The following is a 13,937-nucleotide window of genomic DNA, read 5'->3' on the forward strand; positions in this document are numbered from 1 at the left end:
CAACATGAGAGACTCATGAGATGGGATGGCATATGAGACTGGGGTTATAAGAATTTGAATAGTTATGTTCGAGGCAAATATTTTAGGAAATGGAAAAGGAAAGAACTGTGTACAATAAAAGGTTTGCCTTCTCAGTTGACTGGGTTTTTGTCTGTAAATTATTTATTAGCTTGATGATGGTAATTTTCTGCAAATCTGTGGATTCAGGGGAGCGAATCCACAGCAGCTTGTTGTTCTTTGCAATGTCTCGACACAATTGTTCTGTTCAAATTGTAAAACTGTCGATTGAAGGGATACAGCTTTAGTTAATGAGTTTATATTATTTAATAAATTAAATTGTGAAGTTCTTTATTCACATCTACCTCAACCCCAGCCCTAAACTTTCCCCCTCACAGTAATGTAAAAATGGTAATTATTGTTGTACAGTGTCAAAATCAGTTTTACACTAATGTGTGCATACTCAAGTATCCCGTCCATACTTCATCAGGAAATTGTGCCATTGCTGTCATACTTCAGTTATATAAATCACATTGTATTTGATACAAAACTACTTTGATTACAACTAGAAAATAGAAAAAAAATTATCTGTAAATTCCACTGTAAACACATTGTTCACTTTTTGTCAGACAAAGGTGGTTTCACAATACATGGCAACATACTTAAGTAAATTAATTACAATAAACATGCTTAACAACTTAAATCCTTGTTTGTGCAAGGATGTGGGACAATGCAAACTAAAGAATATTCCTAATGACTGTGTGTCCAGAAACAGCACACATAAAATGACATTTGCTGTCTGTTCAAACTACTTATTTAAAATAAACTCAAACAACACAATTCTTGAGTTTTTTTTTTTTTTTTTGGAACAACTTAATTGTTTTCTGTACAATCTATATAAGTTTGTAAGAACTAAAAAATTTACTTAATTCCTAGATGTTGTCACCCCAGGTGAAAAAAAGTGCACTAAAATGTGAAAGCAGTGTGCTAAAATACACTTTAAGTATATTTAGTACACTTTTCAGTAATGTACTAAAAGTGCTCTATTTTCGCACACACTTTTTTTACAATTTGAATATTCTTTTAATATATTACTATTATACTTTAAATTAGTCATAAATATATTTAAATGTTTAAAATTAGGGTTCAAGTGTATTTCTAGTTGTAACTAAACATACTTTTAAAAATACAGATATAGTATGTTAAAAGCACATTTTAGTTCAATTTCAGTGTGTCTCAAAATAGCACAGTTGAGTACACTTAGATGGTATTAAGTTTATCTTAACATATACTTAATACTATCTTTTAGTAAATTAAGTACAAAATTAGTGTGCGAAAATAGAGCACTTATAGTACATTACTGAAAAGTGTACTAAGTATACTTAAATAAAGTGCATTTTAGTGCACTTCTTTTTTTTACCTGGGATAATGTGTACAAAGAAAACAGCATCTGTGCTTCATCAAAACACTTTAATCTTTTTGTGCAATAAACCACAAGTCCAAAAAATACCTTATGGGAGGGAACAAAAACTTAGCAAAAACTGAGAACACAAAAATATAAATATATGCAACATTACAGCACATATATGAATTGTAAAGACATTTTGGGAAAATGTACTTCTACTTAAAATTACTTAAAAACTTACAATTACCACACTCAAAATCAATTTAAGTGTTAGTGATAATATTGCATTCATATTGAGTGTACTTAAGTAAAATTTTTGGGAAAATGTACTTCTACTACAATACATTACTAATAGATTTTTAATAAACTCAATTTAATATAAACTTAAAATTACCACACTCAAAATCAATTTAAGTGTTAGTGATATTATTGCATTCACATTAAGTGTACTTAAGTACAACTTTTGGGAAAATGTACTTCTACTACAATACATTACTAATAGATTTTTAATAAACTCAATTTAATATAAACTTAAAATTACCACACTCAAAATCAATTTAAGTGTTAGTGATATTATTGCATTCACATTAAGTGTACTTAAGTACAACTTTTGGGAAAATGTACTTCTACTACAATACATTACTAATAGATTTTTAATAAACTCAATTTAATATAAACTTAAAATTACCACACTCAAAATCAATTTAAGTGTTAGTGATATTATTGCATTCACATTAAGTGTACTTAAGTACAACTTTTGGGAAAATGTACTTCTACTACAATACATTACTAATAGATTTTTAATAAACTCAATTTAATATAAACTTAAAATTACCACACTCAAAATCAATTTAAGTGTTAGTGATAATATTGCATTCACATTAAGTGTACTTAAGTACAACCATTGGGAAAATGTACTTCTACTACAATACATTACTAATAGATTTTTTATATATTAACTTATTTTAAACTTAGGATTAGTATGTAAACAGTGTACTAAAATCAACTAATGTTTAAAGCACACTTTTGAAAAACACACTAATAAAAGTCTTTTGGATGTTTTTTCTGTAGTGTACTTTATTGTAGTACACTAAAATTTTATTTAAGTATTACTGGTATTTGGTATACTTTTGTCAAGTGTACTAAAGTCCTACTGAAGTATAAACATACTTTTAATTAGTATATTTATAGTGTAAAACCATCAAACTTTTATTTAACACAAAAAAATAACAATGTACTAAAAATGTATTTGCGGGTATTTAAGTGTATTTTAGTTGCATTTAATTATATATTTTTTTTCACCTGGGACAACACAAATCAGTTGTGTGGAACCCAGCATTTCTTACAGTGAAATAGCCAGTTTTTTCAGCTGTAAACAGTTGTAAGCCTTAGTAGATCATAAATGTAGTGCGACTGATCTTAATTTTACAGCCTGTTTCTTAAAAGCATCGTAACTTAGGTCACACATGAAACTCATTGATCTAAGAGTGCTCTCTGGAGTAATCATTAAAGCCCTAATTGCATCGTAAGAAGTTATGAGGTCATCAGCAGAAAAATCAGCAGATTACACCTGTAACCTTTATCAAGTGCAGTGTCATTAAACTTCTTTGATTGTACTTAATTGTAAAGAAAATGCCATTTAAATGTAATTTTAACCAATATTTGGTTTTGTTAATATTTGCATACATGCCAACATTTTTAGTGTAAGAATATTATAAAAATCTGTTCACACTTATTAAATATGACCAGATTCCTGTCACACATTCACAAAATTTATTTTTGATCAAAGCTCCAGATTTCAGTCAGATCCTGATTTATGCAAACAGAGTGAGCATATCTATAGAGTCATGTGCTTAGAATAAATCAAAAGTCATCTGCTATTGTCCACAGTGCCAAATAGTTGAATTTTCCTCAACGCAAACGTGAACTGGCAAAACAAAAGTTATGAAAAGCCTCCATCATAATTTGTGGCTCCACCTCTTTATGCGTGTCCCTCACTATTTTTCACTCAGCTGCTGTATTTAGAGCTGAAGCCCGAGGTGCCCTCTTCTATCCATGGCCTATTTCCAGATGGAGCATGTGAGCAGCAGCATTGTGATTAAATCTGGAGACCCACAGGTCCCTCAAAACCCTGAGGTTTCTCTCCGGTTTCCTCTTTCTGTCGAGTCTCCAGTCTCTTTAATTAGTGAACATAGCTGGAGGTGAACGTGGCTGGTGCACATCGAGGCCGGAGCAGGAGAGGTTCTGAAGATTTGCATAGTATAAACATCAGCACTTACTTGAGCAAACCAAAATAAATGACTGAAAAATGATGGTCAAGACCAGGTTCTTTTTTGTGAATTAAACCTGAAACTAATACTAAAAGCATTGATTAAAATACATTTTCAGAACCTAAAATAAACTAACAACAGTTACTGGAAAACTAACTAAAAATAACAATTTGCAAACATAAATAATCACTTTCAGAATTAATAGGCACTCATCATGTGGCTGCTACTGACTATCCATCTGTTCCAAAGTTCGGTGGTCCACATTTGGACATCGGTGGACAAGCTAAACCGGTTCGATGTTTCGGTGCTTGAGCAGTGGACTGCTTTTGGATGTCATTGAACTAAAACTATAATGAAATTAATAGCAACTTGTTACATTATACAGAAATTTTAAAAAATGTATTTTAAAATGTGACCCTGAACCTAAACTAAAACTAGTATGAGCAATAGTCAAAAATACATTGTAAATGTTAAAATATCAAATATTAAGAAAACATCACTTTTCATGAGGATATTTTGTCCTATGTACACTAACAAAAAAATCTTGACTAAAGTCTTGTCGTTGATCCCAGTTGTACGAGCAAAAAAATTATTACTTGACTTGTAGTTGATCATTTGGAAAAGTGGCAGAAGGTCAAAATTAGTTAAGTTTGGTGAAGAAAAAAAATCATGGTTTGAGGTTACAGTCCATAAGGGGGTGTGCAAGAGATCTGTAGAGTGGATGACAACATCAGCCGCCTGAGGTATCAAGACATTTGAGCTGCCTATTACATTTCAAATCACAGGAGACCACAAATTCTTCATTATGTTAACGCCCCTTCTCATACTTCAGCCTCCACATCAAAGTTCCTGAAAGCAAAGACAGTCAAGGTGCTACAGGATTGGAAAGCCCAGGCACAGATATGAACATTGAGCAGGTCTGGGGTAAGATGAAGGAGGAGGCATTGAAGATGAATCCAAATGTGACAGGTGGCAGGTGGGCGGATGGAGCTAGACCTCCAATCTGACAATATTAATGATTTACCAAATTCCACCAAATTGCAGTCAGAGACATTGGCACGGTACAAAAATAGATTTCTTTAACAAATCTCAAATAAAAAACAGGATTAAAACCAATATTTCGACATTGACATGACAATTTGTAAATTTATAAAAGGTGCCCAGGGCCAGAGCTCGCCAGCGTTAGGGAAAGTGGCCAGACTGTACTTCAGGCAAGTGAAAACCACTAGAATCCACGGTTTATAAAAATAAAAAAAAAAAAAAAAAAAAAAAAAAAAAAAGGAGCACCCACACGCACAAACCAGCACACAGTGATCACTACACACTGTGAGGAATTCTAAAATGTCCAATAAAATTAGCCTCCCACCCCAGGGAGCTCTGGCTCTGTCACCAGCCGAAAAGTCGGACCACTGCCCTGCAATTAGACAAAAAAATAAATCCGTTACACAAGTAAATTATTAGATAAACAAAATACAAAATGTAATAAAGTTGATAAATGAAAACAAAGAAAAGCAACTAAATTCCACCTTAAAAGGGAGGAAACAAATCTTAAAACCAAATTACTAAAGAGAAAATGAAACAATAATAATGGAAAAAAAATACAACAGTAAAGATTCACACAAGCACAAAATGTAAGGAAAAAAACTAAAATCAAAACATGCTGGATGAATAAGTCAAAATAATAAAAATAAACAAATAAATCCAGCCACACTATAGATTTATCCAATAGATAAAATGAAACCCAAACAAACTAAGATAAATGTACCAACAAAAAGTTAGTTAAACAGTCCTTGTGTAGACCAAAAACAGAACTCAAAAAGATAAACAATTAAGAAAACGGAAGACAAAATCTAAGAAAACAGAAAAATACACGGGAAACAGGACAGCACTGTAGCCGCATACGGATGCGGAGCGCCCGACGGAGCTCCCCTCACTGAGTGCCACTCAGCCGAAGGGAATCGGGGTTCAATCAATCACTCAAAAGGCAGATAGCACGTAGATTTCAGTCAACAGCCGGCACAGCCAACACACAGTCGCGCACCTGCATCTGGTTCTCGCAGCTTTCCCAGTCCTTACACGCATTCTAGCGTTGGCGATTGCAGCCAAACATTTCAGACGGAGCAACTTCCAGCCCGATCAAAACCCCTCACCGCCCTCAACAGGTGTGGGAAGTGACGAAGCGCGTTCAAGGCGCCGCAACTAATCAGGTGACACATCCCAGGTAGCATGCTTCCCTCTTTTTATAGCCCGAATGCCGTATTGTGATAGGACAGAGAAAAGGACCCGTAAATTAATGACACTAGGCAACTAATTACCTCTCCTGCCACACAAAGAATCTTCATGAACTCTAGGATTCCTGCAAGACTGCTTACTTTGCCATTCCAGATTACTTTATAAATAAGTTATTTGAGTCATTGCAGAGATGTATGGATGCAATCCTCTGAGCTCATGGTTATACACAATATTAATTCTTTTTCCACTGCACCATGACTTTATATTCAATACTGTCCATTATTTCTGTTAAGTGACAAGACTTTTGTCCAAGAAAAGTCAGAAATTACTGTTCTAATTAAAAATGCAGGCATGATCATATTTTGGTTAAATAAGCGTAATCTAGAGGCCTTTGACTTTCATATAAGCCACTCCTGATACCACATGATCAACTAGAAGTCAAGTTATTATTTGTTGTTCCTAATATTTGGATAAGCAACAATACTTTTCTCAGGTAGTGTAAATATATCAAAACTCAAATTTGATTAGTAATATGCATTGCTCCGAACTTTGTTTAGACAACTTTAAAAGTTTAGCATTTTCTCAGTATTTATACTTTTTGAATCATCAGCTTCCCGATTTTCAAAAAGTTAAATATTGTTCATTCCTATCAAATAAACCACACACCAATAGAAATAGAAAAAAAATATTTATTCAGCTTTCATAGAAAATGAACACTCATGACTGACCTTGTGGTCCAGAGTCACTAATACAAAACTATACTAACCTTGGTAAAGACATTTCAATCTGCCCTCTAATTTCCAGCTATTTGTGTCACTTTTTAGTTTTTGTGTATGTTTGTTTGTTTTTTTGCTCAAATGATTAAGGAACAGTTTAAAACTGGCCATTGAATTACTAGAAAATTATGCATAGGTCACCACGGTTACTATAGTTTTGTATTAGTGACTCTAGACCGTAAAGTCAGTCATGAGTGTTCATTTTCTAAAATTGGGATTATATCACATGAAAGCTGAATAAATAATATTTCTATTGATGTGTGTTTAATTTGTTAGAAATGAACAATAATTAACTTTTTAAAAATCTGGAAGCTGATGATTCAAAAAATATAAATACTGAGAAAATGCTAAACTTTTAAAGTTTAGCAGTAAGGCGATAAATTCTGTAATGTTGATGAATGTTCATCAGCCAATCAGAATGAAGCATTCAATAGCCCCATAGTATAAGCTGTTTTAATTTCTGCTTTTAACACAGGTGTTTGTTTGTGAATGAATCTGCCGATCTTCTGTTTCTTGTCATGTAAAAAGGCAGACTCTCTTCCATATTAAGCACGTCCTTGATTTCACTCCTCTGCTAATGCTGTAATGAATCAAATCCTGCCCTCGGCAACAGTATTAGTCTCACTTTCTCCCTTTCTCATTCGTGCTTTGTCTGTCTTGATCTCCCCCTTTTATACCCCATCATCCGCTTAATCTATCTCGCATCCCTCCTTTGTTTCTGTTGACTTCTGTAGATTGTGTCAATCTGTCATCTTTTTCGTCTGCTCTCTCTAGTCTCCAAGTGTCCATTTTCTCATTACGTGAACAATAAAGTGTGTTTTTTTTATGTTAAAATGATTTATTTTGTAGCTTTCGAAATGAGGAAATCAGCCTAACGTCATTCCTCATTAACGTTCAGATTTAATTCAGAATGATGTGTATTATTTTCTCCGTTTGCTTATTATTCGGTTTCTGATTTGTTCTGTGCTCATGTATTCTAACTTTCTAAACTGACCTTGAGGTTTGGAAAGGCACTACTGTGTATAAATATTGTATTACAAGTACACTGAAAAAAATATTAATTGAATTTACATATGTTTTTTTTTTAACGTACATGGTTGCAAACAATTTATATGGACTGAATCTAATCAAACAAATGAATTAAATTAGTCATGTTTAACTTTATTTGTTTGTTTAAATTCAGCCCATATGAATTGTTTGCAACCACTTACCTTAAAATATTTTGTAAATCCAATATTTTTTTTCAGTGTAGTAGTATTTTTTTAAATATTTGCATACATTTTTATTAATAAAAAATATATATGCATATATTCCACCTTCTAAAGAGATTAGTGAGCTAGAATGTATAAATAGGTTATTGGAAGATTTGAGAATGTATCTATTTTTGTCATAATATCATTATTACTTATACACTTGTAATATTATGCATGTATTTGTTATAAATGTGCCCTTCACGTCTTACAATTGTAAATCTATTTCTCACAGCTTTTGTGAATTTTTCACGGTCACCAGCGATCCAGATTGCTGGTAAATACACTGATCGCTAAGAGGCTACAAATCCGCCATTTTATGGACTACAAGATCCAGTCATGCACCACACACACTCACAGCAATTCTTAATCCTGAAGCTGGAATTATACTCGCGCCTGGCACCGCATTGCGCACCTCCGCTGACTGCGCACGCCCCTCGCGAAACGGCCGAGGCTTTTATACTCGCCGCATTCGCCGTTGTGATATTCTTTAAAATGACAGGCAGCGGTCAAAAGTAACCCACCTTAAAATCAGACGGATAAATAGAGAAGTAGAAACTTTCCGGAAGTACGTCATATCATAATGTCGTTTAATATTTTTTAACTAATTATTTGTATTGTTTTTATAAATTATTTTAATGATTATAAGCATTTTTATAACCCTTAGAATTTTTTTAATCAAACTTTGATGCATCACTTGCTTTTGTCCATATCTCTGACAGTTTTACCTTATAAAGTTTATTACAATATTAATCACAAGAAAACATGAGTTGCTCTACAAATATATTTTTATTATGGCAGGGATAAAAGCAAAAAATAAAAAGTACACTTACTAAAAAAATACAGATGTATTACAAATACGATCCAATAACATACGTTAGTGTAAAAGCTATGACTGGTGGAAAAACATAATCTGTAATTGTGTACCCGGGTCTACACTTTTGCTATGATTTTTTTTTTTTTTTTTGGCATAAACAAACTTATCCCTCAGGTTTTTTTTTTTTTCCCTTTTTTTTTTTTAACATAAACTTTCCTCCTTTCCCACTGCTGTTTTTATTTCTAGCAAATAATTAGCGGTCATCGCTTTTGTTTATATCTCGGTGTCACCAACTCCATCCCAGTCGTTCCCCTCGCTGGCCAGCAGAGGTCATCATCACCGGACTATTGACATTAAGTAATCCATCTACACTGATTGCAGACACACCTGACATGCATCCAGCAATCACACTCCACTCACATATAAGCAGCACACACACTGCTTCATTGCGAAGTCTTGTTTTGCCCCGGCTAACACTACTGAGCGGTCTCATCCTTGTCTGCCTTCCCGTTGTGATCCTGCTTCGTTCATTGACCCATATTGCCTGCTGCCTGCCTTGTACTTCAGCCTGAATCCTGACTTTGATCCTAGCCGCCTGCCTTTGAACTCTAGCCTGCTTACCGACTCTGTTACTAGCCGCCTGCCTCTGACCCATGCCTGCTTTCTCATCCTGTGTTTACCTGCCGCCAGCCAAACGACTACATACTACTGTGTTTGTAAGTTTGCGCACACACAACATCTGTGTGCTATTGTTTATTAAACTGTTTAAAGGGTCATGAAACACCAAAACACATTTTTTGAGCTGTTGACAGTTAAAAACACTATTAGGACACCTATATTTCACTAAAAAGTGTTTCAAGAGTTCACACTTAGATAGTGCTTGACTATTTAAGCTAGTTTGGCATGCTGTCCCGGGAGAGAACCCTGAGCTCGGTGATAGATGAGCCCAAGGCTCCCGCCTGGTCAATAAGCATTAGGAGGGATATGAGATCAGGTAGTTCTCGATAGCTCCCAAAATAAATCACTATTGGCGCTAATTTGTAGTATGTGCTTGTGACTTTAACTTTGCATGGTTTTTTGGGTGTGGGAGGAAACCGGAGTACCCGGAGAAAACCCACGCGAACACGGGGAGAACATGCAAACTCCGCACAGAGAGTATCGGTTGGCTCAGCTAGTGTTGAACCAATGACCTCCTTGCTGTGAGGCAACAGTGCTAGCCACTGAGCCGCCGTGACGCCCGAACTGAGGAGGAGGGAGAAGGGAAGGATTGGGGGGTTTTCCAAAAACGAAGATGAGGAATAGAGTTTAGGCTGGATATTTATATTAAATTTAGAGTGATCCGATTGGCTAGTTAGTGATTAGTGATACGGATCAGCTGTAGTCAATTCTATCACGTGCTCCTCTCGAAATTAGTTTGGGAAACTTCACTTCAAGAGTTCACACTTAGATAGTGCTTGACTATTTAAGCTAGTTTGGCATGCTGTCCCGGGAGAGAACCCTGAGCTCGGTGATAGATGAGCCCAAGGCTCCCGCCTGGTCAATAAGCATTAGGAGGGATATGAGATCAGGTAGTTCTCGATAGCTCCCCATAAATGCCATTGTGTCGGGACAGCAGCCGTGTATTCGAAGAACGCCCCCCAAAGGCTAGAACTGCTATATCCGGCTGCTGGATATAGTGATTGGAGAAGAAATTAGAGAGGTAGAGGAGATGCAGGCTTGTAAGAGCCTTGATGGGAAAAGATGGGACTCTATCTCCGATGGAGGTAGTGTAAAAATAGGCAAATGTTATGAAATAATGTATATGTCCGCATGCGTGGGCGCATGCGGGCATATAATTATTTATTCATATGGGCATATATCCATATACGCACGTGTGCCGTGCACGTGTGCCTTTTTTTTTTTTTTTTTTTGAATTTGCACATATGAATAGGTAAAGTAAAACAAATTAAGCTCGTGGAGTGACTCGTGCTCGTAGTCACAGTTCGGGAAGAGCGTAGGGGTGACGGCACTAGTGAAAATGTATTTGCGCGGTGTAGGCGCACGCGGCATATGATTATATTATTTATATAGGCATATATTTGTAGGCATATTGCGCATTCCTCATATATGCGTATATAAACAGTCAAAGCAAAATAAATAAACAAAAGAAGCTAGGGCTGGTGGGGGGGCAGTGACGTGACTCGTGCTCGTAGTCACAGCTCGGGAAGTTGAGCTATCAAAGGCTGGTTCTAGATGGAGTCGGGAAGGGGGGAATTTGGCCGATGGAGACTCCTTCTAGAGGGAAAAAAGGGGGTTTAAGCTCTGGGACCGCTCCTGCGGTGGCCAGAGCTTAGGGGTGACAGCGCTATGTAAAATGTATATATCCGCATGCATGGGCACATGCGGGCATATGATTCTGTTATTCATATAGGCATATATTTATGTGGGTGTACCATACACACTCCTCATATATGCGTATATAAATGGTCAAAGCAAAATAAGATAAATAAAAGAAGCTAGGGCTGATGGGGGGGGCAGTGACGTGACTTGTGCTCGTAGTCACAGCTCGGGAGTTGAGCTATCAAAGGCTGGCTTCGCAGGAGTCGGGGAAGGAGGGAGGAAATGGAGACTCCTCTGAGCGGGGTGGTGGTGATGCTGGGAGGGGTTGGCGGGGGTGGGGGTGGGGGGGGTAGTTACGTTATGGGTTGGTATTATGACTCATTGACATGGTCTTCTGGGCTTCTTTAAGATGACTTTGGCTTAGGCGAATGTATGACTTGAAGGCATCAGATGTCCACCTCCCCAGTGTCTGTATATGCTGTTGAGATAGTCCTCTATGAGCTGCGGTAAAAGCGGCTCCAATTCTAAATGAGTGGCTGGAGTACGGTTCTGGTGAAATGCCAGAAAGGCGAAGGACTGCTTTAAGGTGTTTTTGAAACCAGAAGCGTGTTACTGGGCGAGATAAATCATCTATGAAAAGGGGGGAGAGAGGGGTGGGATTGAGAGTTTTTCTGTAGTGAATGTATGCTAGGAGTGTTTGGAACGGGAATGTAGAGGAGGGGATGTCGAATATGTAAATTAGGTGTCCTTTGCGTGATTGATCGGTCTTGCTTTGCTTGATGAGGAAGGATATTGTTTCCCCGTCAACCAAAGTTAGATCTGATATGGTGGGGTGGATGCTGGGCAAGAATTTTGAAGTTATAGAAATTTCGGAACATCTTAAGAATCCGAAAAAAGAAAGTATGAACATAGCATCCAGGGTACGATCTGTGTGTGTGGATACATAGCCTTTACGAAGGGTGGAGATACATTTAGACAGTATATGGTGTGTGATGGGCAGCCTAGAGTCTGGGAGGGAGGGGTGGGTTTTTTGGACGCCTTTAATAAGAAGGCTGGTTTGCGAATTTGCTATGGCATCTGAAGTAGAGCCATGGATTAACTTGTGAAAGAATTGGATGCCACTTAAATAGCTTCTGATGGAGCTGGCTTGTATGTTTTTGTATGAATGGAGGTATGTGATGAATGAGGTAATTGTAAGCAAGGAAAAATCTGGAAATGATGTGTTGTACAGGAAATGGAAATGTTTGAATGTATTCCATGCAGTAAGATATGTTTGTAAAGTTCTAGGAGCAACAGCATTTAAAATAAGGGAGATGGACGTCTGATGCAGGTGATGCATAGGGTGGTTTATAGGAATATCATCTCTGAATAAGGAGGCACTGGATGCGGATGTAGATCTGCTTCTGGTGCGAGCATTCGAAATTTCTGAGATGATGAGATTCCTGATGGTATTGGAGACGGGTGGAGGTTCCAGAGCTGGAGCATTCTGAGGGATGGGAAGAGGTACGGCAGTGGCTAGGGTGAAGGGGGGGTGAGTGGAAGAAATGTTAGTAGGGAGAGGAGGATGCGGAGGAGGGTTAGTATTAGATGCGAGTGCTTGGTGGAGGGATGAAGAGGGCATGAATGAAGGTATATTGGAGGGAGAAAAAGAAGAAGAATGAAGAGGAGCATTAGTACTGATATTTGTAGGCTCGTGTGAGTGGATGAGGTTGGTAGATGTAGATGGAAGGTTGGAAGGAAGAGAAAACTGTAAGGGATTAGTAGCAGAAAGATGAGGACTGGGAGTTGCCAATCAGCGCGCTCTATTGTGCAACTTCATTAATATTCATTAGTGTCACCGTGTTTACACCACAGAGACGCCACGTTGTGTTGGCAAAACAAGCGTGAAGTGTTGCTTTTATAGTTTGCTGCCATTAAGTTTCGTTTTTATTTTCTCTCTGTGAGAGCTCATCTGGATCACGTGTGGATTAACAGTGTACGCGACGCTCGACAACAATAACTTGCGTGTCTAAGGAGGATTATTGTTTACCTGAGAGCTGTTCTCATCTGCAAACGCTGAAATCCGGATTCGCTTGTAGTCTTCTCTTCATAAAGACGCGGCTCTAGTTGCTGGTGATTGTCCTGTCTCTACATATTTGATAAGTGAGCGACCAGTGCTCTTTGTTTATTCAGTTTGTTCGTATCAAATTAAGTTAACTATTGCACTGAGTGCAAACATGTTAGCACCGCATTTTGTGACCGGAATAACACACGCGGCTTTCTGACGCTACCTGCCGAGTGCATCTAAGTTTCCGGGAAATGCAGAGTTTTTTTTTCTCTCATTCGCCGCGCGGTATCAAACATTGCATGAAAAATACACGCTTAGAGCAGATCCTCGAATCAAATATCGCGTTTGTCGCGAGGGGCAAGAATGAATTCCTTGAATGAAAGAGCCAAACTGCAGTTAAAGTCCAACATTTAATAATTTGGCAAATAATTCGACTACAGATGTCCATGTAGGTTAAACACCATCACTTTCTACTGTGTGTATTTTAACTGAAACTCGCGCGTGCCCAAATAGACACTCTCACACCCTCCCACTTTAGTTCCTCCGACACTCCCCCCTAAACAGAGCTGGACACGCCCACTTTTCTGACTTTTTCCAAAGTAGAGGTGTGAAAACACCCTGCTGAAACGAGGGGGTTTCATGGCCCTTTAATAAAAATACTGCAAATGGATCCCTCGGTGTCAACCACTTCGTTACACTCAGACAGTTAACCTGTTACAATTTATTAAAATATTAATAACAACAGAACATGAGTTGCTCAACAAACAAATGTTTTATTATTGCAAAAATAAAAGCAAAAGCACACTTACTTAAAAATACAGATT

At 37.1% G+C, this 13,937-nt stretch overlaps 1 long non-coding RNA gene across 1 annotated transcript; it reads left to right on the forward strand.

Annotated features, from left to right (window-relative positions):
- Positions 1–862: 862 nt before the first annotated feature.
- LOC147838843 (uncharacterized) lies at positions 863–4,956 on the forward strand. Its single transcript, XR_015520913.1, has 2 exons — positions 863–1,590; positions 2,395–4,956. It is a non-coding gene; the product is annotated as an uncharacterized LOC147838843 (long non-coding RNA).
- Positions 4,957–13,937: the final 8,981 nt, after the last annotated feature.

The sequence above is a fragment of the Danio rerio genome, chromosome 21, assembly GCF_052040795.2.
Source record: "Danio rerio strain M-AB ecotype USA chromosome 21, GRCz13ab, whole genome shotgun sequence".
Lineage (NCBI taxonomy): Eukaryota > Metazoa > Chordata > Actinopteri > Cypriniformes > Danionidae > Danio > Danio rerio.